Source organism: Erythrolamprus reginae, chromosome 1 (genome assembly GCF_031021105.1).
Source record: "Erythrolamprus reginae isolate rEryReg1 chromosome 1, rEryReg1.hap1, whole genome shotgun sequence".
NCBI classification, from domain to species: domain Eukaryota; kingdom Metazoa; phylum Chordata; class Lepidosauria; order Squamata; family Dipsadidae; genus Erythrolamprus; species Erythrolamprus reginae.
In genome coordinates, this window is record NC_091950.1 from 147,437,745 (window position 1) to 147,463,433 (window position 25,689).

The 25,689-nt window shown below is 43.2% G+C and overlaps 1 protein-coding gene and 1 long non-coding RNA gene across 2 annotated transcripts in view; both read right to left on the reverse strand.

The window, feature by feature from the left end:
- SPEG (striated muscle enriched protein kinase) overlaps window positions 1-25,689 on the reverse strand; it is a 167,795-nt gene that overhangs the window by 97,445 nt on the left and 44,661 nt on the right. The window lies entirely within an intron of this gene.
- Window positions 3,136-8,323, reverse strand: LOC139154182 (uncharacterized). The gene is made up of 3 exons (XR_011556893.1): window positions 8,299-8,323; window positions 5,011-5,050; window positions 3,136-3,170 (listed from the first exon to the last, which is right to left on the reverse strand). It is a non-coding gene; the product is annotated as an uncharacterized lncRNA (long non-coding RNA).

Here is a 25,689-nt window from a genome sequence, read left to right on the forward strand (position 1 = left end):
TTCAAGGCCAATTATACATAACTGTTTTTCATTATTATAAATGAACTTTCACAAATATTTATTTTGAGTGTGTTTCTTATTTTCTCCAAGAGTTTTAATGAAGCATTGAGTACCATCGGAAAGGAAACTCGTTCTGGGAAACACTCCCTCCCCCTGCCAATTTAAAATAGTGCCAGGTAGCTCAAAACTCAGGATCTGATTTGGAAAATTAAAAACTGCCTCCAGAAAGGCTTTTTTTTTTTTAAAGGAGAAAATGGCATCATTTTCCATTTGTAAATGTTCCATGTCTGCATCCTCATCAGATGGATCTATCTTAATGCAGGAAAAACAGGATAGCTACAATACTTATGGAATGGTAGTGGCAGGAGCTTTTCATCTCAAAGCACCCTGCCAGGAGTTGACCTCTGTTATTTTCACTGTGGCATTTCCATTTTTATTTTAAATTTACCCTTTTTGAAACATCCTCCATAAATGGAGAAATGGATTTAGAACATGAATGGTGGACTTACAGGTCATGCTCCAACTCTCAACAACTTGCCCCTCTACCAAGGTCACAGATTGACTAGGGAGTGAAACTAGGAAATTAAACTGCAAAGAGTGCAGGGCAGGGGTGAAATTGAGCAGGGCAGGTTATAGAGAACCGGTAACAGAAAATTTGAGTGGTTTGGAGAACTGGCAAATACCACCTCTGGCTGGCCCCAGAGTGGGGTGAGAATGGAGATTTTGCAATCTCCTTCCTGTGCTATGTCCACCAAGTCATACCCACAATTGCAAGGAACAATTTCACCCCTTGTGCAGGGGTCCTCTCCCCTTGGCAAGTATCCTCAAAGAACGTGTGTGATGCTGATCTCCTGCAGAACTCCAAAAAACAGTGTATGCACACTAAACAAAAATTCAAAACACCCAAACAGGTAAAAGCAGCAGAGAGGAAGTTTTTAGAAGAAAATCTGTAGCAAGAGAAGGCTTAGTCATTTCCTTTCTTCCTGCCTCTGTTCAGATCCAAATCATTACCTTTTCAAGGTTTTTCACAAAGTCAGAGCTACTGTGGTCCAGATTAGATATTGCATAACATTTCACTTCTGGAATAAACTGAATCAGAGGACTAGCGGATGATTTAAAGGGCAGTTTCCCCTGCTATTTTTCAGTTCAAGTCCACACCAAAGTTCTTACTTTCGTATCAGAGGATCGAGAACAATAAGGGGCATTCACATTTTCCATACAATGATTTTTGGGTTTGTTTTGTTTCGGGGATAGAAAAATAAGGAGCAGGAATTGGATGGTGTTCTCTCCCACCAATTTTCGTCCAATTCATTGGATTTTTTTGTGTGTGTGATATTTTTTTCAATAGCATAAAAAGGCCAGAGGAAAATGACCCGGAACATACAGTATATAGCTTCCTCTTTAGACAACCAGCAATTTCAGAAACCATAAGGTCATAAAAAAACCCTGGTGGTCAACAGTAGGTCCAGCGCATTATGTTGCAGTCCAGCAGATGAACACGGGAAGCTCACACAGAAGCACAGGAAGGGAGCAGCTGTCCTCTGCTGTTCTTTATGCTATGACATAATTAGCAAGGTGAAAGAGTGCATTTATTGTTTCATTTTCCATTTCCTTAAGAATTTCAGACATGGAATTTGCAATTTTTTTCAGAAGCTATGTGACGCATTTTCACTGACCTGATTCTAGGGTCATTTTCTTGATCAGTTCATGTCGGTTGTATGAATATATGTGTATGTGGAAAATAATTTGGGAGGTAGTGTAACACACTTTTCTTTGTACTTCCTTGGACTAAACTGCATTTGCTGCTGTGATAGCTACTAACCCAGTTAGAGAGATATTTTTGGAGTCTCATTATCCCCCTTTGATTTTATCACCCTGAACTGTTTTATATGAAGAGGAAATCTGGCTTCTTCGCAGCTCACTTTTGATTCCTAATTTGTTCCAACACAAACTAAAAAGTAAGGATCTCAACTCTAATTCCAGATGAATTCCACATGTTTCCACCTTGAACATTATCTACTTAACGCTACCCAGTGCTATCTATTTTATGTAACCAGTACATAAAAATCACTGTCCCTCTATACTGAATTTGTTCAGAAGCCTTTATGAGGGGCTTTATCAAAGTCTAACTATATACCAGCGGTGGGTTGCGGCCAGTTCGGCAAACCAGTAGCAGTGGTGGCAGGAAGCGTTGAACATGCACGCAAACAAACCAGTAGGAAAGGGATTTAGAACCCATTACTTTTGGTTTCACCCTCCATTCCATATCAAAAAAATCTAGAAGGTTATTAGGGAGATTCAGTACATTATTTAAAAGCATTTCCTTTCCAACTTCAATTTGGGAGAGAAAGACCACTGCAGATTTCCAGAGAAGAGCCAGAAGAATTATTAAAATGTTGGACTCCAAAGTTGAAATACATACGCAGCTGAGTAAACAGCAGTGTCTTGGTATCCCTTTTTTTCGTAATACTTTTATATTGTACAAAAAAGTATTTTTCTGGCAATTGCAGCTTTCCTTTGTATCTTTACTGAGCAATGAGAACTCACAATGGGAAAGTTTAAATGATAACTGATAGACAAGATTGCTCAGAAGCCACAGAAGTAAACGGTAGTCAGATCAAGTACTGAGCATTTGTAATACATATAACAAAGAATTGAAAGAAAAAAAACATGTCAAGTTGTTCCTTCAAACATTTCTTCTCGAAACCTGATTTTTGTTGATAAAAGAAGGTTAAAAAGAAGGCCACATGCTTTGGCCTCACTGGCTGCAATTGCACAAGCTGCTTACCCATGGTTTATACAACCAAGCATTCACATAGAACCATAAGCTACCTACATGAGCTGGATCTTCATAATACACTAAATAAAAATATAGCTGCAGAATTTGCAATTAAGAGTATCATACAAACATAGCAATCATTCATGTCTGTTGCTGACAGAATCATCAACCTTAAATAATGGGGAAAAATAACAAGGAATTGATGGTGAAATGGTTGGTTGTATATTTACATAAATTGTATATTATGATTCCTTCTTCAGCATAAGAATCTTCCTCTCCACACATGCCAAAGAATGCATTCAAAACATAATAAAATACTATAAAATGGCAAATTAGGAAAACAGCATGGTTCCTACCGTAACTTTGCTTTCTGCAGGAGCGGAAAACTTCGCTTCCATAGGGGCAGCAAGAAAGAGAGATACACGTCAATGAAGTGTGATTGACACATCAGCCCAAGCTTAGAATATCCCAAAATATTACGGAATGCAACATATATGTTCTGTAAACCTCAAAGAGATTGGCAATGCTATTTTCAGGGAACATTAGATCAGCAATGCAAATAAATATAACAAGAGAAGGCCCGGATGCAACGTGCAAAACTCCAGACATGTATTCATATAAGAGAATATGTCTGAAAAAAGGAATCTTAACAGCTGCACTGAATTCAGAGAAAGGAAAACAATTCATCCAAAAAGCATGGGCTGAAAGAAGGGGAAGTTTGAAAGACAGGTCCCTAAGAATTTAATGAGTGCTTGACAGAACCTATTGAAATGTACCTATACAAATTGCATATTATTCCCTCTCTCACATCATTTTCACCTCTCTCACAAAGTGACTTACACCTTCCCTTCTCAAGATAAGTGGCATGCAAATAAAGTAAACAGCACTCTTGAAGAGATTACTTGACTAATGGAATATTTTATGTGCTGACTCAGAAATAGGTTTCACTGATTCAGTGAGACTCTTTGTGGATGGGGATAGGATCACAGCCTAAACTTATTAGATCAAGCCAGATTTCTCCTGTAGTAGTTCATTTTCAAAACTGGCTAAGCATTTGATGAAATTCATAGGGAGAACACAAAGGTGAGAAGAAGCCTCTGTATTTGATCCCTAACAACTGATAATGTAAATTGCACTGATTCTGATGACGTGTGTCCTATTTTTAGTCATTATAGCTAATATACTAGATCCCTCTCTCTTTCTCTTTCTCTCTCTCTCTCTCTTTCTCTATCTATCTATCTATCTATCTATCTATCTATCTATCTATCTATCTATTACATTTGTATGCCGCCCCTCTCCGTAGACTTTGAAATTGTCTAACCTAGAAGTGGGAAATCTTTGGCTCTCCAGACAAGTTTTAGGGAATAGTGATGTACCTACAGGATTCCGCATGCCCAATTTTGTCGAGAAGTTGAACATGGAAGCTAATGTCATTCTGCATAGAAATAAAAAGCAATCATTTTGCTCATAAGGGGACACAACACACATCCAGTCCAATTTCTATAGGATGGAAATATCTCTATTAAGACTCAGATTCTGGAGAGCTCAAAGGCTTGTTCACTATTTTATTACATTTGGAATGGTCCTATTAGACTAATGTTTTCCTAATTGTGATCCGTGAAGCTCTTGGGTCCTGCTGAAGTTGAACAGATTTTATTTATTATTATTATTATTTATTATTTATTATTGGATTTATAGGCCACCCTTCTACTTGCGGACTCAGGGAAGCTTACAAGATACCTGTTCGCCTCAGATACATTTGCTTCCTGAAGCATCACTTTATCACGCCACAAACTAACACACAGTTTAACATGGGTTTACTGAATTAATTCAATTAATTAATCCATGGATTAATCAATGGATTTATACACACATCCTAAACTACAAAGCAATTATCCATAGACTGTTTGGACTAAGGTGAAAATGGGGTTTGACTTCTTTTTGGAAACACAACCAATGAAGGTTGCTAAGGGAAGATATTTCACAGTCTTCAAGTCCATCTGGACTCTTCCAAGTTAATCTCTTCCATTAAGAAAGACATGGGTTCAGAGGAAGAGAGGCCCTGTACTTATCATGGTGATGGGGTAACTACAAGTGACACAATGCACTGTGTCTGCACAGTCATGTAAAGGTGCAAAACTGCACCCCCTTTTGCATCTGGCCCCTGGCCACCCTTCTGTTTTTCTCATCAACCCCAAAAGGGACCGAAGGGCAGAAGTAATACAACGCACCATGCGTGAAGCGTCCAAAACGCCGCGAGTGACCGCTTTTCTGCAAAGGAAAAAGAAGAAACAGGTGGCATTACCTCAGGGTGGGCAGAACAAAGGGTAGAGACACATTAAAAGTGAAGGGACACAGGAAGGCTTACACAAAAATATAATCCATTCCCAATGAGAGCCAAATTCAAGCATAAGGAGAACTTCAGGGAAAGATCAACCAGAGCCAGATAGTTCTACCATATATCACTTCCCAGTAGAGTCCCTTCCACATAACAACTGGAGCCGCTCTCTAGGCCCCGGGTGAAGCCTTCTTAGGCCTCTTTTTGCTACTATCTTGATAACAACTGGAGCCGCTCTCTAGGCCCCAGGTGAAGCCTTCTTAGGCCTCTTTTTGCTACTATCTTGATGTACTCTGGCCAGCCTTGTGCCTTGTTGGAATTCTCAAGTTGTCCATTCAGCAGAGTCACCCCAAATTCAGGAAGCGTGACTTTCCTCCCAACCCCAAGTCCTTATCCTCTCTATCCTTTTATCTTTCTAGGCACCATCACAGACATTCTGCACACACAACATTGGGCTTTCCCTGGTAAAAATCACCCTCTCCCCCCAATCTCCAGGAAGTTCTCCAAGGGAGAATTTCAGCCCTGGCTAGCAACTCCACGGGACTGTTCAAAGGACAAATCATGAGTGCTTCCCATCAGGAAAAGGGCAGATTTTGTAATTCAGGAATAGTGATGGAACAGCATGCATGTGCTTGTAAACACATATTCATATGCACACATGCAGAGTAGCTCAGGCACAAAGCCACCCACTCCCCAGCTTTCCTGCTGTTCCATCTTCCAGCAAATCTGCTCACTAACTTGGTTTTCCCATAATACTAATGCTGAAATGAAATACTCTGGGCAACGGTGAATAAAATAAAAGTGACAGCATCAATCAGTGAGAGTTGAGAGATAGGATACTGATGTCACAGAGAAAGGAACACCCACACAGACAACTTGCACCCATTACAGTGCCTAGTTGTCTTTCTTTCGTACTAGAGTCCATTTGGATTTGAAATTGCAGGAGGAGAGCTCCTCCTGTTAGTCTATGGTGACAAAAAATAATCAGGAGTTTAGGAGTTCTCCAACTAACAAATTTTATAATCTCACAAAAGAAGTGCAAGCAAGCTCCTGATTTATTAGAGAAAATCTCCAGTTCATCAAACTCCAACCCTAAGAAAGAACTGCTCCCAGGACACAGATGCAATGTCTGATCGGCTCCACTTGGATTTGTATTCTGATCAAGCCAGTTTGCCCCCACTGTAGCTGGTGCTGGCTGACAGCCCACATGCCTCGCCGGGAAGATATATGGACAAGCTCTGGTGCCGATGGATAATTCCTCCATCAAGAAATGAAAATGCAATCAACAACCATTAACAGGTCTCTCTGGCTAGCATCCCCAGAAGTCAGCACATGGCAAGGAGGCACAGTCTGGCTTCAAGATTTACAAACAATACCGTTTGCAATTCAAACACTGGGACATTAGGAAAACGAGGCATCATCTGGATAATAAAATTAAATTCATTACATGGGAAATCGTTGTCTCAAAATGAAGGCTGGCCACTTTCGTATTCCAGAGAGCCTGCTCCACTAAAATGAAATAAAGCAGGGGGAAATTGGCTTGATGGGGCAAACAAGAACGGGCGTCAACATCGCCAAAGACAGAAGTGTTTGAGGTTACCTTAAGGCAAATGCAGAATTTGTGAGAATCTTCCCAGGATTCTGAACCCTGGACTTATGTACTAGCAGTGACCACATCCCTTTCTTTCTTTGGAAAGTGACAATGAACTCAACTAATAGTGTTTCATCTTTTACCTAGCAGAACGTGTCAATCTCTTTTCTGCACAGTAATTTAGGGATGCCATCAATCTCAGCATTTCTTGACATTAACAGCACCTCTGCCTTGCCTGCCTATAGACCTGTGATGGTGAACCTATGGCACATGTGCCACAGGTGGCACGCAGAGCCATATTAGCAGTTGCCCCAGCTCAGCTCCAGTGTGCATGTGTGTGATTTTTGGCTCACTCAGAGACTCTGGGAGGGCATTTTCAGCCTCCTGAGGGACGGGGAAGGACATTTTTGCCCTCCCCAGGCTCCAAGAAAACCTCTGGGGCTTAGGGGGAGCAAAAAACAGACCTACCAGGCCCACCAGAAGTCAGGAAACAGGGCAGGGGAGGGTCATATATGGGGAATGGGGCAGCACCGTTGAACATGGAGTGGGGCATATGGGGGGGCTTGAATTATTGGGGTGGGCATGCATGTGCATGCAATAGCATGCAGGAGCTAACGGCACCTGAGGGAAAAAAGATTCGCCATCCCTGCTACAGGCTGCTTCTGTCTCGGATCACCCTCCCAAACTCCAGGCGCATGAGGTTAAAAAAAAAAATCTACCCATCTTTTGGACACCTAACGGTCAAACAGGCGCTTTGGGAAAGCTCATAAAACTAAGGCAAAGGGTCACTTCCCGGCGCCCTTTGCTGAAGAGGAGAGGCACCTAAGATGGTAGGGCAGCCAAGGGAAGGCTATAACAATAAAACGAAGGCAAAGCGGGGGCGGGCGGTCAACTCCCGACGGCGCCCGTTTTGCCTGTTCGATCCCCGCCTCAGGCGCAACAGGGAGCGACCCCTCCGCCCGGCTCGGAGGCCCCGAGTGACGTCCACTGCACGAGAAGCCGCGCTCCTGCCAGGTACTGACGCACGGGTCCTGATGACGCAGGTGCTCAGTCTCCGTAACCTCCCCGGGCTTTGGGCTGGAGCGGGACGGCCCTGCCCCTCCGCTCCGGGCAATCTGAGGTGGAAGAGCCGGGTCCCCTCTTCCAAGAATCCCGGCTCGTCGACACGCTTCCCACACACCCAAATCCCTCCATTGGGTCCTTCCCAGACCAACCCCACCCCACCCCGCCTGCCTAGTAGCAGGGGCCAAGTGGCGCTTCTGGCGGACGGGCAGAGTGCTACAGCCCCTTCCCTGGCGCACAAAACACACACAAACACAAACACGCCCGCGCGCGCGCACGGACGCACCATGTTGTGTGGCGACTCCCCACCCATCAGAGCGGCAGCAATAACCCAGCCGGGAAAGAGGCGGGCGTCGCACCTTGCAAACTCGGCTGGGGTGGCTGCGCTTTGGATGCTTGCTTGCCTCGGGCCACCCGAGCTTCCCCCCCCCCCGGACGGGCCCCTCCTATGACCTCCACCTAAAAAGCCCCGGGGAGGACTCCTCGGTGACCCGCCCCTCCCTCACCCCGGAGCGGGAATCGTTTTACCTGGAGACGTTTCTTCACCCAGATCTTCTTCATGTCTCCCCAACTCGCGCGCCCCGCCGCCCCGAGCTCAGCGCGATGCGGCCACCCCGCGGCTAGCGGGCCCGGAGCGTGCGGGCGGCTGGGCGAGAAGGCGCATCCCTTCGCGCCCTCCTTCGGACCCTGAGCCCGGTCCCCCCCCCCTTTTTTTTTTTTGCCTCCCCGCTCGCCGAAGGACCAGCCAGCCCGGAGCCTCGCCCGCCGAGACAATGACGGCGCAGGCGAAGAGGTGGGGTGCCGAGAAGGAGAAGGAGGGGCCGGAGGGAGGGCTTGGAAGGAGGAGCCGGGGTGGAGAGGTTAGAAAGGGGTGAAGGTTGCCTTTCCCCTCGCCGGCGAGGGAGCCCTTCGGAGCCGTGCGCGGTTCTTCTGCCCTTCTTGGAAGGCGGGAAGGTGGGAGGCAAGTGGTCTCGTGATACCTGCGCAAGGAAACACCCGGAGATCCAGCGGCGGCACTGAACTGACCTTGTGGCGCGCGCCCTGCCTCTCTTCCAAAGCTCACCTGAGGGAAGCTGGACTACCAGAACCATAAGAAAGCCACCTCCAGTCCAGATCTGGAAGGCTAAATATAAGCCTTTCCCTGAATACTTTGAAGGGAAAACTGTTTCAGGAGCATCTCACAGAGGCTTTTAACCATGGTTAGGAAACTCTGGTTTATTTTACTGTCTGTCAAGTACAAATTGGTGTATACAACGATAGAATAATGTTCATATACAGGATACACGTAAAATAGAAACATTGGGACAGGGGAATTCGGCTCAGTCCTTGGGGAAGGGAAAGAACAGAGGAAGTTGGAGTTGCGTCCTGAGGAAATAAAAAGGATGAGACGGACTCCATCAGTAGGAGAAATAGAGGGAAGTTTCTGACACAATCTCTTTGTTCCTTTCCTGACCACCAAAAACAACCTTGTCTATCCCCCAACAACCCTGAAAACATGCTACATAATACAACTGTCCTATAATTCCTGTATAATTGAGTTCTTGAGTAATACTAGAACCTGCACCTGCAGATTTATCTGCTATTGGGGGGGGGGGAGTTTTTGGCCTGAGATTTTATTAAAAGTAGCAGACAAACAGAAAAAGGGGGGAAATTTGATTGGTATATAAGTCAAATCAAATGAAGAAAGGAAGGAAGAAGGAAGGAAGGAAGGAAGGAAGGAAGGAAGGAAGGAAGGAAGGAAGGAAGGAAGGGGGGAGGGAAGCCTGGGCAGACTTTCAAAGTTCTGTTATTTTATCTGATTACAATAAAAAGCATTTTCATTAGAGAAAGCCACCAACATAAGTTTAGAGCGTAGAGTAGATACGATCAAAGCTTTGGGATCAAGTAAAGTCATCCTAGCAATATAGTCAGGTGAAGAAGACTTTGGGGCAATCAGCTTCCCTTATCTTCCATAAACACTTTATGGGAATTTCTTTTTTTGTACAAGAAACTTAGTTTGCACTCCACACTCTTGTAAGGTATCTTGGCTAGAGTGAACACCCCCAAAATACCCCCCCCCTCAAATAACTTTTAACTGGAAAGTAACAAGCTAAGTCGATTGTTCGCGTACGTAAACACACTCAAGAAGGTTCCTGCTTTCAGATTAAAACAGCATTATTATAACCAAATACAGCATAGTATAAAGCCCTTCATGGCACTGGACCAGAATATCTCCGAGACCGCCTTCTGCCGCACAAATCCCAGCGACCGATTAGGTCCCACAGAGTGGGCCTCCTCCGGGTCCCGTCAACTAAACAATGCCGGTTGGCGGGCCCCAGGGGGAGAGCCTTCTCTGTGGCGGCACCGGCTCTCTGGAACCAACTCCCCCCAGAGATCAGGACTGCCCCTACTCTTCCTGCCTTCCGTAAACTCCGCAAAACCCACCTTTGCCGTCAGGCATGGGGAAACTAAACATCTTCCCCTGGGCACGTTGAATTTATATATGGTATGCTTGTGTGTGTGTGTATGTTAGTATAGGGGTTTTTCTTAAATTTATAATATTTTAATTAATTGGATTAATGTATTGGATTGTCTTTTCACTTGTTGTGAGCCGCCCCGAGTTTTCGGAGAGGGGCGGCATACAAATCCAAATAATAAATAAATAAATAAATAAATAAAATGAGATGCTGATGAAAAATAATTGAGGGGAAAGACTAATATAAAACAGATTCAGCAAAGAATACGTGAGTCAGGAATGTTATGTAAGTACAGAAAAAGGATCTCCGAGTCTTCGGAGAGGGGCGGCATACAAATCTAATAAATTGAATTGAATTGAATCTGTCTTTGTGGGAGAGAGAAACTGAGGCTTACCTGGTATAAATTTGTATAGGACATAAATATATTTGTTTAACTTTGGTTAGCAGTCTCTGATGCATTCATACCAACTTCCCAGAGGGTAAAAGGAATTTATTATTTCACAAAGTACATAAAGTGTTCTTACTCTAAATCAATCCAGGATCTTGGCTTAAGTCAGATATAATGTGAACTATCATTCAAGTTACCATCTAAGGTAAGAATACCATCAGTTAAAGTCATACAATTCTAAATATCTGCTTTATTGCTTTCTTTCTCTTCTATCACAGGTATTTCTTGAACATTGTACTCTTATAAATTTTGACTCTTGCATAAGTAACTGTTCTCACAGCCACCCTCATGCATATTCACTTAAAAATTACAGTAAATTACCTGGATTTAAATGGGCTTCATTCCTAAATAAATATATCAATGATTTAGGTTCCTACAATTAGCAAGAGAAAAATCTGCCAGTGATTCATTATTGAACATGATAATCGTGACAGAAAGAGTCCATGAATTGGGATTTCTGCCTCAGGTGCCAAAATAATGCAGCAGGCCTTTAGTGAAAGGTGTGCAGGGTATCATTTGCTGCTCTGCCTGGAAAAATCTCATGGGCTGCTTTTCATAAGCTTGCCATTTTAAGGCACACAGAATTTAAGCCATAGAATTACTTACATGGGCTGTTATTGAAGCTAAATGATCAGCAACTCTACCTCTGTAATACTTTTAGGAAGGAACATAGGCACCAAACCAAATTAGGCATCTTGGCATCCTCCCGAAATACTGAAGTCTTAACTGCCATACAGTATTCCCCAACCAGCTTGCAGGACATAATGCTTACTGATTATCATTTCAACCAGATAGGCAAAGGTAAAGATCATGCATATAATAATAATAATGCCAGCAAACGGGACATTTAAACTAATTTATTCAGCTGTCCCAGTGTTGCTTTATCCAAAAGGCAACTAGACTTTCTTTGTGGTGTTTTTTTCTTTGAAAATGTTTCACTTCTCATCCAATTCAACTGAAGAAACTTCTTTGATGAGAACTGAAAGCGTTTTCAAAGAAAGAACACACTCACACAAAAAAACCTAGTTGCCTTTTGGAAAAAGCACTTTTGGGATAACCATGACCGGAATGATTGAGAATCTCCATAAATAATTTACTCAGAAGTCCAAAACCAGGTGACGAACTAAAGAGGCCTCTAGATGCCAGTGTTCCTTCTTAGAAAATATACCAATATGTTGGATTGGGCTTTATACCGAATCGGAAGAGGCTTCAGTTAAAAGGAAGTTTTATGATTTTGTTCATGAAGATAGTGAAACTCTAAAGCTTCCAAAAGTTACTACATCCGCTCAATTCTGATTATAATATCACTGTTATATCTCTGCATTAACTGATTTTTCTGAGATGACAGAGATAACAGCAATGACCTGGTTGCTCTGGTAAAGATGTAATGGATTGTAGTGCTTCTACAGTGGGATGTAGTGATCCCAAAGGTGCTTTTTCAAAAGGCAATTGGACTTTCCTGGTTTTCCCTTGAAGATGTTTCGTTTCTCATCCAGGAAGCTTCTTCAGAACTGAAAAGTGAAACATCTTCAAGGAAAAACCAAGAAAGTCCAATTGCCTTTTGAAAAAAGCACCTTTGGAGCAACCATGACCTGAATGATTGAGGATCTCCATAGATATTTGGGGTGTAGTGAGTTTTTCATTCTCAGGAGCCTTGATGGGACTACTTCACACTCGATGGATTTCGACATTATGTAAAAACATAACATGGCTTATTTTAAAATTAAAGTGACACAAGAAAGCAGCCATTTTAGTCTGTTAATTATTCATTTCTTAATTTAATGTGTGAACCCAATCAGCTACAGCTTATTCAACAAACTGGTTTAGCATAAAGTATGTGTCCAATCACAAACTTCACAATAGGGTTGAAACAAATGGAATATATGCTCACCCACACAGACATATACACACACTGTAGATATCCATATCTATATGATTAAATATATAGATACATACCTTATATGTGAGTCATCTCTAAAGGAAAAATAAGGAAGTGTCAGATTGTGCAGATGACATAAATTGAATTTGGGAGAAGTTCCCCCCACTCCCTGACCTTCCCAAGGGGTCATCTTTATTATTGTTTTATTTCAGGATGGTGTCCTGATAGGCCCATACCAGGAATGTAAGAGTGGCCACTATTTTGATGTGAGAAGGATTTTAAATGGGAGAAATAATGACAAACAGAATCAGGCACAGAATTAGCTTTCTGTGGTCCTGTTGACAGAAAACTTCTCAAAATCAATCACTTTTTATTAGTTTGTTTGTTTGTCAAACATGTACAAGATAGCAAGCATAGGTATAAATATAAACATAAGGAAAGTAAATACAGATAAAGGAGGACAATAGGACAATAAGATAGGGACGGTAACACAATGGTGCGCTTATGCACACCCTTTACAGACCATTTCACAGCCTGTCACTTTTTGTAAGAGCGTAACAAATTGACTTGATCAGAAAGACGTATCCATGCAGGCTGAAAAGCTTTCAGAGGCACTCCCACAAGACACTTTTAGAGGGCCCCCAGAGAAATGTGGGTTAGACAAAACTGCCATCAGCCGAGTGCTCAGCTGGTTGGAAACAGCACTTCTCGGGCCTGTGTTAAGAGGATAATGGCAATCAATATTTATCTAGTCCTAATCGTTTCTCCTCATAATACTCCGTGTTCATTCAAGCAATGCGTCAGAGTCAAGCAACACCACCTCTTTCTTGTATTACTCAGCATTCGGGAACAAAAAGAGGTATATTCTCATTAAGCATTTGTTTTCCTCCCACTGCGGTCAAGCTACTTTCCAACAGCCTACTGAGACATGTTGTTTTCCTGACTACAATATGGGTTTTCTTGTTTCTTCTACTGATTTTTGTACTTCATCCCCATCTAGCCCACAGTGCTGGGATGTTACAAAGGTCTGATAAATAAAACAGTCAGGCATGGGGGAATTGAAATTTCCCTTCTCCCTAGGCTTATAGAATTTATACATGGTATGCTTCTATTTATGAGTGGTTCTTTAAATTGGGGTTTTTTGGATTGTTTTTAATATTAGATTTGTTTACATTGTCTTTTTATATTGTTGTTAGCTGCCCCGAGTCTACGGAGAGGGGCGGCATATAAATCTAATAAATACAAATACAAAACAACGGCCATACATTTTACAAACTTTACTTGGTATTTGTAGAGGAAACGGCTTTTTGGTGTGAGACTTCCATGAGAATTCACTTATCTCTTTAATCTTGAATAAGTGAATTCCCATGGATTTTACTTCTTGGTCCTTGTTTAGTAACTGCCCTTTTAGCAACCATTTGCAGCTATGACTATGATGAAAAAATAACATTGTGACCAATCCTTGAATTTACAACCTTAACAAATCTGTAAAGCTGAACTAAGATCATAAGCACAGTTGCAGTTTCATTCGGCAACCACTACACTTACCAACTAAGTTGCCAGTCCCAATTGTAGTTGCTAAACACGGACTACCTATATTTATCTCATGCCCCGTTGCAATCAGATATTTCTTGATTACAGAATGCGATATAATTATATGATATAATTACCCAGGTACATTTAAAAACAGCATTAATATCAACTCCCTCCATCAATGGAAACCACAAACAAATAACAAGTATTTATTTATTTTTATTTATTTAGTTAGTTAGTTAGTTAGTCAGTCCAATATACAATGAGGGTTTTAGTGTATACACATAGTAAAATACATGATGAAGGTTATGGAGGAGATACTCATAGTAAAATATATCTAAGAAATAATAGAAAAGAAGATATAGTAATAGAACATATCAATGAAAGAATAGAAGAAGAGATATAGGAATAGAAGAAAGGTATTGGAGATATAGGAGAGCAATAGGACAGGGGACGGAAGGCATTCTAGTGCACTTGTACTCGCCCCTTACTGACCTCTGAGGAATCTGGATAGGTCAACCGGAGATAATCTAAGGGTAAAGTGTTGGGGGTTTGGGGATGACACTATGAAGGCCGGTAATGAGTTCCACGCTTCGACAACTCGGTTACTGAAGTCATATTTTTTACAGTCAAGTTTGGAGTGGTTAATATTAAGTTTAAATCTGTTGTGTGCTCTTGTGTTGTTGTGGTTGAAGCTGAAGTAGTCGCTGGCAGGCAGGACGTTGCAGCATATGATCTTGTGGGCAATACTTAGATCTTGTTTAAGTAAAGTAACAAATAATAAGAAGTAAAAGATGGTGCAGTACCTAGCTTAAATAATCCTATTTTTAATGTTTTCTGGATGGCCACTTGTAATGGGCTGTGAGAAAGCACACGTTTTGGTTTTCTGCCTGGACCACCTCAGCCAGTTGACATCACTAGATCCCCGTGGAGAGACTATTCCAAAACATTGGCTATGCCACAGAGCAGTATTTGTACACTGTGTTTGTGCTACGACTTGATAAAACTTAGCTTTTCCTCCAGTGAAGCAGCAGAGTCGCCTTTTCTCCTTTGGGGAAGGTTTTGGGGTGTGCAAGAGAGGCAATGCTGAGAAGATGATGGAAATGTGGCAACTGGCATTGGACGTAGGCGATAATTATTTATGTAATTTGCGGTCCCTTGGGTTCTCACATGTATTTGCATATGTGCAGTCTGGAGACAAAATGTACCTATCTGAGGAAGGGGCTGACTTGAGAAATTCCCACAGGATCAGTTCACAAAGTTTCTTGTCCTAGTAGACATATTAATTAAAGTAACAAGTCTAGGGTGGTGGTAATAATCAAGAACTGTTGTGTGAAGGATTGTTTCATCTTAGGCTTCGGAGAGAGTTTCAGATTTGTAGCCCTTTTCATTCCATGCCACCAGTCCCCTGTCCATAGTTTCTCCCTATATTCTCTGTTCATACTCAGCTGGGAATAGCCCTTCATTCCAGTGGTGGGTTTAAAAAAAAGTTCACTACCAGTTCTGTGGGCATGGCTTATTAGGCATGGTTTGGTGGGAGTGGCGGGGAAAGATACTGTAAAATCTCTATTTCCTCCCCACTCCAAGGGAAGTTACTGCAAAATCCCCATTTTCTCCCGATCAGCTGGAACTCAGGAGGCAGAGAATAGATGGAGGAAGGACCAGTCAGGGGTGCTATTTATCTGTTCTCCGGACTACTCAAAATTTCCCCTACTGGTTCTCTCGACTACTCAAATTTTCCACTACCGGTTCTCTGGACTACTCAAACTTTCTACTATCGGTTCTCTGGAATACTCAAAATTTCCCGTACTGGTTCTCTAGACTGTTCAAAATTTCCCGTACTGGTTCTCCGGACTACTCAAAATTTCCCCTACTGGTTCTCTGGACTATTCAAAATTTCCCTTACTGGTTCTCTGGACTACTCAAACTTTCCACTACTGGTTCGCCAGACTACTCAAACTTTCCGCTACTGGTTCCCCGGACTACTCAAACTTTCCTTTACCAGTTCCTCGGACTACTCAAAATGTCTGTTACTGGTTCTCCAGAACTGGCCAGAACCTTCTGAAACCATGTCTGCTTCATACCTCAGGGATCAGGCGCTGATCCATAAATGCTGATGCTATTTTAAAACCATGTTTAGTCTTTAGGTACTAAGAACTGGTGAGGAGCAGGGCAGGGCCGCCGATAGACCGGTACTACTGGGAGTGGTGTCACGGGCCTGGGGAAATTGAATAATGGGGGGAGGGGGGCGGCGCTTCTCCTGCTGAGCCCAGTCCTCTCCCGGTGGCTTTCGGCTCCTCCCGCTGAGGAGCTGCAAGGCTGGCCTTGGAGCCCCGCGCGGCCAGCGTTCCCTTGTGCCCGGTGGGCTCCCCTTTCCTAAACCCCCGCCAGCCTCCTCCTTCCCTTCCCTTCCCGCCCTGCCCTCCTTCCCCGAGGCGTCCCTTGCCCATCATCCCCTGCTGGGCAATGGGGCAGCGGGACTGCTAGATGGGCAGCTTTTCCAGCGAGGGTGGGCAAGGCACGCCCTTCTCAGCTCTCGGCCTCCGCCCGTGCAGAAAGCATCCTTCCTCGCACCCAGCGCCGGCCATGGGGGCTTCCGCCGCCGCCTTCCGCAAGGCCCCCCAAGGAGCCGCGTGGGTCTCCAGCCTTCTCATGGTGAGTCACCGCGGCAAGGATGCGGGTGAGGGAGAAAGGGAAGAACCCGGCGCCTCGGGCGCTTCCCTCTTGCGGTAGAGGGGTAGGTGGTTTGTGGGGAGCCGGGAGCGGGGGAGGGAAGGAGCCGGCATAGTCAAAATCACAATTTCTTTCGTTTCTTTTTCTTTCTTTCTCTATTTCTCTCTTGCTCTTTCATTCTTTTTTCTTTATCTTGCTTTCTTTCTTTCTCTTGTTTTCTCTCCTTCCTTCCCTCTTTCCATTTCTTTCATTCCCCCTCTCTTTTTATTTCTTTCATTCTCTTTCTTTCCTCTTTCTTTCTTTCTTTCGTTTCTTTTTCTTTCTTTCTCTCTTGCTCTTTCATTCTTTTTTTCTTTCTTTTTCTTTCTTTCTTCCTCTTTCTTTCTCTCCTTCCTTCCCTCCTTCCATTTCTTTCATTCCCCCTCTCTCTTTTTATTTCTCTTTCATTCTCTTTCTTTCTTTCTCTTTCTTGCTCTTTTTCTTTCTCTCTTTTACTTTCCCTTCCTCTATTTCTTCTTTTCTTTCTCCTTCCTACCTTCTTCCCTCCCTCCCTCCCTCCCTTCCTTCAGTCCTTCCTCTCTTACTCTCCCCTTTCATAAGTTTCCTTCCTTCCTTCCTTCCTCTGTTCCTGTCCCTTCCCCCTTTCTTTCTTTCTTTCTTTCCTTCCTTCCCTCCCTCCATTTCTTGCTTTCCTTCTCCTTCCTCCCTTCTTTCCTCCCTCACTCCCTTCTTTCACTCCTTCCTCTCTTACTCTCCCCTTTCACACCTTTCCTTGCTTTCTTTGCACCCTTCCTCTGTTCCTGTCCCTTCCCTCTTTCCTTCCTTCCTTCCCACCCTCCGACCATTCATTCACCCATTCCTCTCTTGATCGCCCCTTTTACCATTCCTTCCTTCCTTCCTTCCTTCCTTCCTTCCTTCCTTCCTTCCTTCCTTCATAGCTCGCCCTCGCCTTTCTTCCCTTCCTTCCAGGTGGGAGTGCCTCCTCAAGACACCCGCCTGACTGCTGGTACCCTGCTTTTTCTCTCCCCTCGTCCTTTCCAGCTCCTCTCCGGTGGGTGCCAGGTGTGGGATCCCTCTCCCCTCGCTAGAAAGCACATGGTTTTGTCAACAAGAAGGGAGAAGTGCCAAGGAGCCGTAAATAAGCCTCGCTCCGCCTGACCGATGCCAGGATCTTTCTTTCCCTTGTCACTCCCGCTTCTTTCTTTCTCCTGGACGAGTCCACACAATCGGCTTAACCCAGTTCCTGAAATAGCCTATGGCAGTGCTTCCCAACCTTGACAACTTGAAGATATCTGGACTTCAACTCCCAGAATTCCCCAGCCAGCATTTGCTGGCTGGGGAATTCTGGGAGTTAAAGTCCAGATATCTTCAAGTTGCCAAGGTTGGGAAACATTGGCCTATGGGACCGCCTTGCTTGGCGTGAAGCGGGAAATGATCCCCGGGGGATGGAGTGGCTTGGCAACTTAAAATAGTTTTAAAATGGCGGGGGGGGGGGGGGCAGACACTTAGGCTGTATGGGGCCCCAAAATTCCTGATGGTGGCCCTGGAGCAGGGGTTATGGTTTCGTTAGTATCAGGGAGAATTGGGTTGAAGTCCACCCACATGACATCCACCCAAATGACAAGAAATATTCCATGATTTCTTGGCTTGACTTATCTCACAAAGCAAGAATTGGAAAGAAAAGTGTAATGGCTGCTACTGTCTCTGGAGAAAAGGGATTTAAAAGAGATTTAATCAATCAATCAATCAATCATATTTGCTGTGAGCCGCCCCGAGTCTACGGAGAGGGGCAGCATACAAATCAAATTAATAATAATAATAATAATAATAATAATAATAATAATAATAATAATAATATTTAAGCAACATCTAACATTTTTTTCCAAACGGGTGTAAACAGGAGTTCAGGAATATGATTTTCTTGAATTCAGAAAAACAGGGTCATTTTTTCTAAATTGATGGCAATTTTAAGGAACTTCAAATACAATGAACCGCTAGTACTGTATATTCAAATAATGACACACTCCAGACTCTTTGCTGTTGAGGTTTCAGCCTATTGTAGAGCCAGCATGAGAGGCATGCACAGTGAGGCACTACAATCCATTACATCTTTCCCAAAGGAACCAGGTTTGCAAACAAGGTGCAAAGCGGCTCTCAGAGAGAACAAAACGGGTGTGGTGTGCCCAGAGCTTCTGCTTCTTCACAACAGCCGAGGATGGAAGAGATGTGTCTTCCATCCTTGGCTGTTGCGAAGAAGCGGTGGCTTTGGCTGCTTCTGTGCCCGCTTCATTCTGCAGCCCCCCTCCTTCCCTCGCCCAGCTGCTACTGCTGACAAGCGCTCTGTGTGTATGTGTGTATGTGTAGTGGGGGCATGGACCGTTCGGCACTGAGGTAGAAGCAGCCACGGAAAGCGAGGCTGGCTAAACAGAAATTTGTGCTGGTTCTGTGGGTGTGGCTAGGTGGGGGGCATGTGACTAATTGGGCAGGCCATGCCCACTCAGTCACATGGCCATCAAATCACACCCACAAATGCCACACCCACAGAGCCGGTAGTAAAAAAATAGCCCCTACTATGAAGTCCTTAGAAACCACCAGTTGTAGAGGCAAACCACCATCGATTGAAACTCGATCGTCCTCTTTGGCCTTATGGATTCCTGTTCACTAGCCTAATTACAAGACTTATTCGAGATGGGCTTCCCTATAGTGCAATCTGAAAAATACTCAGAGAGTTAACTTGGTAGAATTAACAGTCCTTTATTCGGCTAGAGCTGACAGGGTTAACGCAAATGGGTTACAGAAAAAATCGCTCCCTAGAAAGTGCGTGGTTTGTATTTATAGGGTTCACAATGTAACAAACTCTATCTGACATGGTAACAAGTCTCCCGCCAAACGGAACAACCAATCAGGATGGCTCAGGAGTCTCCATGCAGATTCTGAACTCTGGAACCTTCTTCATGAATATTTAACACAACCTTATTAGGATTTCATGACCTTTGGGGTCTATCACAGAAAGGGATAAAATTTTCACCATCGTAAAAAAAACCCCAATAACATAATATAATAGGGAAGCTACATTTATGGCGTGGGATTGGAGGAGGTGGCCTCTACATATTCTCTATCTGCTGCTTTTATAGATATATCGCATTAGGCCAGATTATTTGCGGGACCATCTTCTGCCGTATGAGTCCCAGCGACATTTCAGGTCCCACAGAGTCAGTTTTCTCCAGGTCCCGTCAATTAGAAAATGTCGCTTGGCAGGGCCTAGGGGGAGAGCCTTCTATGTGGGGGGCCCCAACCCTCTGGAATCAGCTCTCCCCTTAGATCTGCAGTGCCCCCACTCTCCTTGCCTTCTGCAAGAATCTTAAAACTTATTTATGCCACCAGGCTTGGGGCGATTAGATCTTAGCCCCCTGGCCGACGAATGTTATGTATGGTTGATGTCTGAATGGATATGATTGATTTTTAATATAATTGGGGATTTTAGACTAGTTTACTTAGAAACATAGAAGTCTGACGACAGAAAAAGACCTCATGGTCCATCTAGTCTGCCCTTATACTATTTTCTGTATTCTATCTTAGGATGGATATATGTTTATCCCAGGCATGTTTAAATTCAGTCACTGTGGATTTATCCACCACTTAGTTTTAATTAATTGGATTTAACCTACTGTATTCTATTGTTTCTTTTTATATGTTGTAAGCTGCCCCGAGTCCTCAGAGAGAGGTACCATATAAATCCAATTAATACATAATAAATAAATTACATATGAGACAAAGTTTGGTACTTTAAACCTATCTCTCTAAATGTACCAAACTAATTTCAGGTATTACCCATCACGCTATCTTTCAGGTTTCTATTAATTCTTCTTTGGCTTTACATATATTTAAAGCCCAGAAAGGACTGACCAAGCATGAAAGGTTTCATGTTCTCATTCCAAATTTCATGTAACATTTGAGATTCATTCTTATCTCATTGTCAAGGTTTGGGGTGAGAACATCAAACTGTCCTTCAAAAACTGACAGATTGCTGTTTACCGTCTCTAGCCTTCTGCGGGATGATCTGTACTTTAGCTCTAGTAACTTTTGCCCCTTTTTCCATGGAGACAGAAATACATTTTGAGACAATGCACTGGACTGCAGTTTACCCACCATGTTTATTTTTAAAAAAATATCCAGGATACAAACCTTGGGGGAACAATAAGAGGGAAGCCGCAAACTGGGATTATGGTGGTATCATGGAGCAGGAGGTCATTAGCAAAAATTTATTCAGGTAGTTACAATATAAATTTTCTGCTGACTTGTAAAGATGCTATGGTTCATGTCTCATCCTGGATATGGGGAGGACCCAGAGCAAAATCAACACTGGGGGCTCTCTGTTTGGGATGTTGGCTTCTCATTTAATTTATTTAAAATTGTGATCATCTTTAAACCATTAGTCAAGTGAGCAAGGAGCTTTGTGGATGTCACGTTCTTTGCAGACACACTGGTGCCAGCATTAACAATCCACGATGATGCCAAAATAATAAACCAGACAATGACATCATCATGCAAATGTTGCAGTTATATTGTGACTCAGCTATCTAAGTCATGGCATTTGTAAATGTCATTACACATACGTTCTCCTTTGCCACTCTCACGGCGAATGCCCATAACTGGTGCCTGTAACACGACGCTGCTTAAACCTCCCATATTCCTTAAGGAAAAGAAACCAGCACAGAACTTTGTTTCACATAAAAATACTATTCTCTTTTTTGTGTCACTAATGGTAGGCTGCAAGTGAACCATTTTACAGGACACTACATGTATAAATTATATGAAGATTAACTAAAGATAAAATTAATGAAAATGAAAACTTAATGAAGATAAACTTAATGAAAAGAAGGACTAGGGGAGACGTGATAGCAGTGTTCCAATATCTCAGGGGTTGCCACAAACAAGAGAGAGTCAGGCTATTCTCCAAAGCACCTGAGGGTAGAACAAGAAGCAATGGGTGGAAACTAAACAAGGAGAGAAGCAACTTAGAACTAAGGAGAAATTTCCTGACAGTTAAAACAACTAATCCATGGAACAGCTTGCCTCCAGAAGTTGTGAATGCTCCAACACTGGGAGTTTTTTAAAAGATGTTGGATAACCATTAGTCTGAAGTAGTGGAAGGTTTCCTGCCTACGCAGGGGGTTGGACTAGAAGACCTCCACATCCCTTCCAACTTGTGGTTGTTATGGTTTTGGTTATGATTATGATATTATTATTATCAACAATACAACACAGCAAACGAGATTGCTATGCTGGATTTCGTATTTTATCATCAGTTGGGTGCTTCCCAAGCACCTAGGATTGCATGATGTAGTGACGAATTATGTGTGCCAATCCCAGTAAATTGCAATTGACAAATGGAAATTTTGTCAATTCTGATGGTTTTCAAATGTCCGCTGAAATCCTTTGGCACTGCGCCCAGCGTGCCAGGGACCACTGGGACCACTTTCACTGGCTTATTATTATTATTATTATTATTATTATTATTATTATTATTCGTAGTAGTAGTAGTAGTAATAGTAGTAGTAGTATCATCATCATCATCATCAATACAACATAGCAAATAAGATCACTATGCTGGATTTCGTACTTCATCATCAGTTGGGCGCTTCCCAAGCACCTAGGACAGCGCGATGTAGTGGTGAATTATGTGTGCCAATCCCAGTAAAACGGTTTTCAAATGTCCACTGAGATCCTTTGGCACTGCGTCCAGCGTGCCAAGCACCACATTATTATTATTATTATTATTATTATTATTATTATTATTATCATCATCATCATCATCATCATCATCATCATCATCATCATCTAAAGGATAGGTGTGTTTTTTCATTTCAGTGGAAGTATTGAAGGACACTCCCCCCACCCCACGATGCATCAGCATTTGTCAACCGATGAAGCTTAGAAACAGCTTGTTGCCTTGCTGCTTTTACATGAACGAAGGCATAAGTGTGCCAGCTGAAGCCGTTTACTTTTGTTACTGGCAGAAGCTCCTGAAATAGCTGCCTCTCAGACGGGATTTCTCCCGAGCGCTCAATCTCTATCCCATGCCTGCTGTTCCACTTCCCGACTGGCATGCAAGAATCAAAAGCATTGATCGTCGGGCCAAAAGGAGAGCCTGAAACAAAACTGAGGAATCCTAAACTCCAGTGTAGCTCCCTTAGCATTTTATTCCCAGGGATTAACTCAATACCCTCGTCCCCATGGCAATGGCGCTTAGAATGAAAGCCACCCTCTTTCTGCCTCTTCCCTTTTTCTTTCACAAACCCAAATGCATCCTTTCCATTGTCTTTTCTATTTTTTTCCTCAGTCTTCCCCCACATGCGTGCACAAATCTTTTTTGGCTTCTTTGCTTTAGAGGAGGGATCTCCAAGCTTGGCAGCCTTAACACTTGTGGACTTCAACTCCCAGAAATCCTCAGCCAGCTTTGCTTTGCTGGCTGAGGAATTCTGGGAGTTGAAGTCCATAAGTCTTAAAGTTGCCAAGGTTAGAGACCCCCTGCTTTAGAGCTGCCAACCCATGGGGTTGCCATGGGGCTACTTTTGAAGAGTGTTTGGAAACTTCAAATCGTCCAAATGCAGCCGCATGAGTGGTTATGGGCCTTCCAAGGCATACCCATATTCAGAGGTGGGCTACTGCCCGGACTGGGAGGGAACGCAGTGGGGTAGCAAAAATGGAGCTCCACCCCAGAGCACCCAATTTGCACTGAAAGATGTTGAAAGAAAATGCAGGGCATCCTGCATAAGCCACGGCCACAGTGTGGTAGTAAAAATTTTGGTAGCCTTTCACTGCCCATATTTCACCATCACTCCGCGGACTGCATTGTTTGCCAATTTGTTTCCTGACACAATTCAATGTGTTGGTTATGACCTACAAAGCCCTACATGGCATCGGGCCAGATTACCTCCGAGACTGCCTTCTGCTGCACCAATCCCAGCACCCGGTCAGGTCCCACAGAGTCGGCCTTCTCAGGGTCCCGTCAACTAGACAATGTCATTTAGCAGGGCCTCGGGAAGAGCCTTCTCTGTGGGGGCCCCAGCACTCTGGAGTCATCTCCCCCTGGAGATTCGCACTGCCCCCACCCTCCTCGCCTTCTGTAAAAGTTTAAAGACCTATTTATGCCACCAGGCTTGGAGCCATTAGATCTTAGCCCCCTGACCAATGAGTGTTTAGTATGTTTTGTTGAGTGAATGGTGATGAGTGTTTTTTAAATTATATTTAAGTCTTTTTAGCCATATCAATTGGATTTTTGGATGTATTTGTTATGTTGTTTTGATATGTTGTGAACCGCTCTGAGTCCTCCGAGAGGGTCGGCATACAAGTCCAATAAATAAATAATAATAAATAAATCCTCCTCCCGCTTCATTATTAATGAAGCCATCTAGAAACGAAAGGAATTGTATTTCACCAATATCAAGATGGCCACTCATTCTGCAGGCATCCCCTTGGATTTGAGGTATGTTTTCCTCAGGCCTCACCTTTATGGCCAGGGAGGGAGTTTGGGAGCTCTGGGAACCTGGTTCCACAGTGCCTCCTGGTGGTCAGTGTAGCTGAAAATGCCACCCAAGGTTTTTTTGGGTCAGGTCCCACAGAGTCGGCCTTCTCCGGGTCCTGTCAACTAGACAATGTTGCTTGGCAGGGCCTAGGGGAAGAGACTTCTCTGTAGGGGCCCCGACCCTCTGGAATCAGCTCCCCCCAGAGATTCATACTGGCCCCACCCTCCTCACCTTCCGCAAGAACTTGAAGACTCATTTGTGCCGACAGGCTTGGGGCCACTAGATAAAGAGCCCCTGGCTGATGAATGAAATGCATGCTTGATTTTATGAATGAGAGTGATTTTTTTAAACGAATTTGAGTTTTAGACCAGTTAATTTATATTAATATTGGATTTAGGACATTGTTACTGCTTTTTTATATGTTGTAAGACGCCCCAAGTCCTCAGAGAGGGGTGGCATATAAATCCAAGAAAAAAATGGGGGGGGGGGCAGAGAGAAAGGAAGGAAGGAAAGAAAGAAAGAAAGAAAGAAAGAAAGAAAGAAAGAAAGAAAGAACTATAATCTATAAGTGGAACATATTTTTGCTGATAATGATAATAAAGTCTCCCTTCCTTTTCATTATTAGCAAAAATATGTTACAGTATATATTTATTTATGTGTGTGTGTGTGTGTGTGTATGTATATTTGTCATCAGCTAGCCATACCCAGTGAGAGTATGGCTAGCTGATGAGGCCAGAACACGGCTGAAATAGTACTATCCTAGTCTCTCTTAATTTTAAAATTTAGCCAAAACATGTGACACATACAGAATATAGTTTGTCAGCTATGAACAAATTAACTGCCTTGGAAATGGCCCTGGGTTGGGCAGAGAGGCAAAAAAGAAGCTGTGACGCTCCTTCAATATACCAGAGTGATTCGACAGTACAAAGCTGAAGGGATTAGATCCTGTAGCCTAGAGGTTAATTCTGCAAGGCAGAAGCTGCAGGATCAAATCCCAGTGAGAGTATGGCTAGCTGATGAGGCTAGAACAAGGCTGAAATAGTACTATCCTAGTCTCTCTTAATTTTAAAATCAGCAAAAACATGTGACACATACAGAATATAGTTTGTCAGCTATGAACAAATTAACTGCCTTGGAAATGGCCCTGGGTTGGGCAGAGAGGCAAAAAAGAAGCTGTGACGCTCCTTCAATATACCAGGGTGATTCGACAGTACAAAGCTGAAGGGATCAGATCCTGTAGCCTAGAGGTTAATTCTGCAAGGCAGAAGCTGCAGGATCAAATCCCAGTGAGGGTATGGCTAGCTGATGAGACCAGAACAAGGCCGAAATAGTGCTATCCTAGTCTCCCTTAATTTTAAAATTCAGCAAAAACATGTCACACACAAAAACACACATACATAA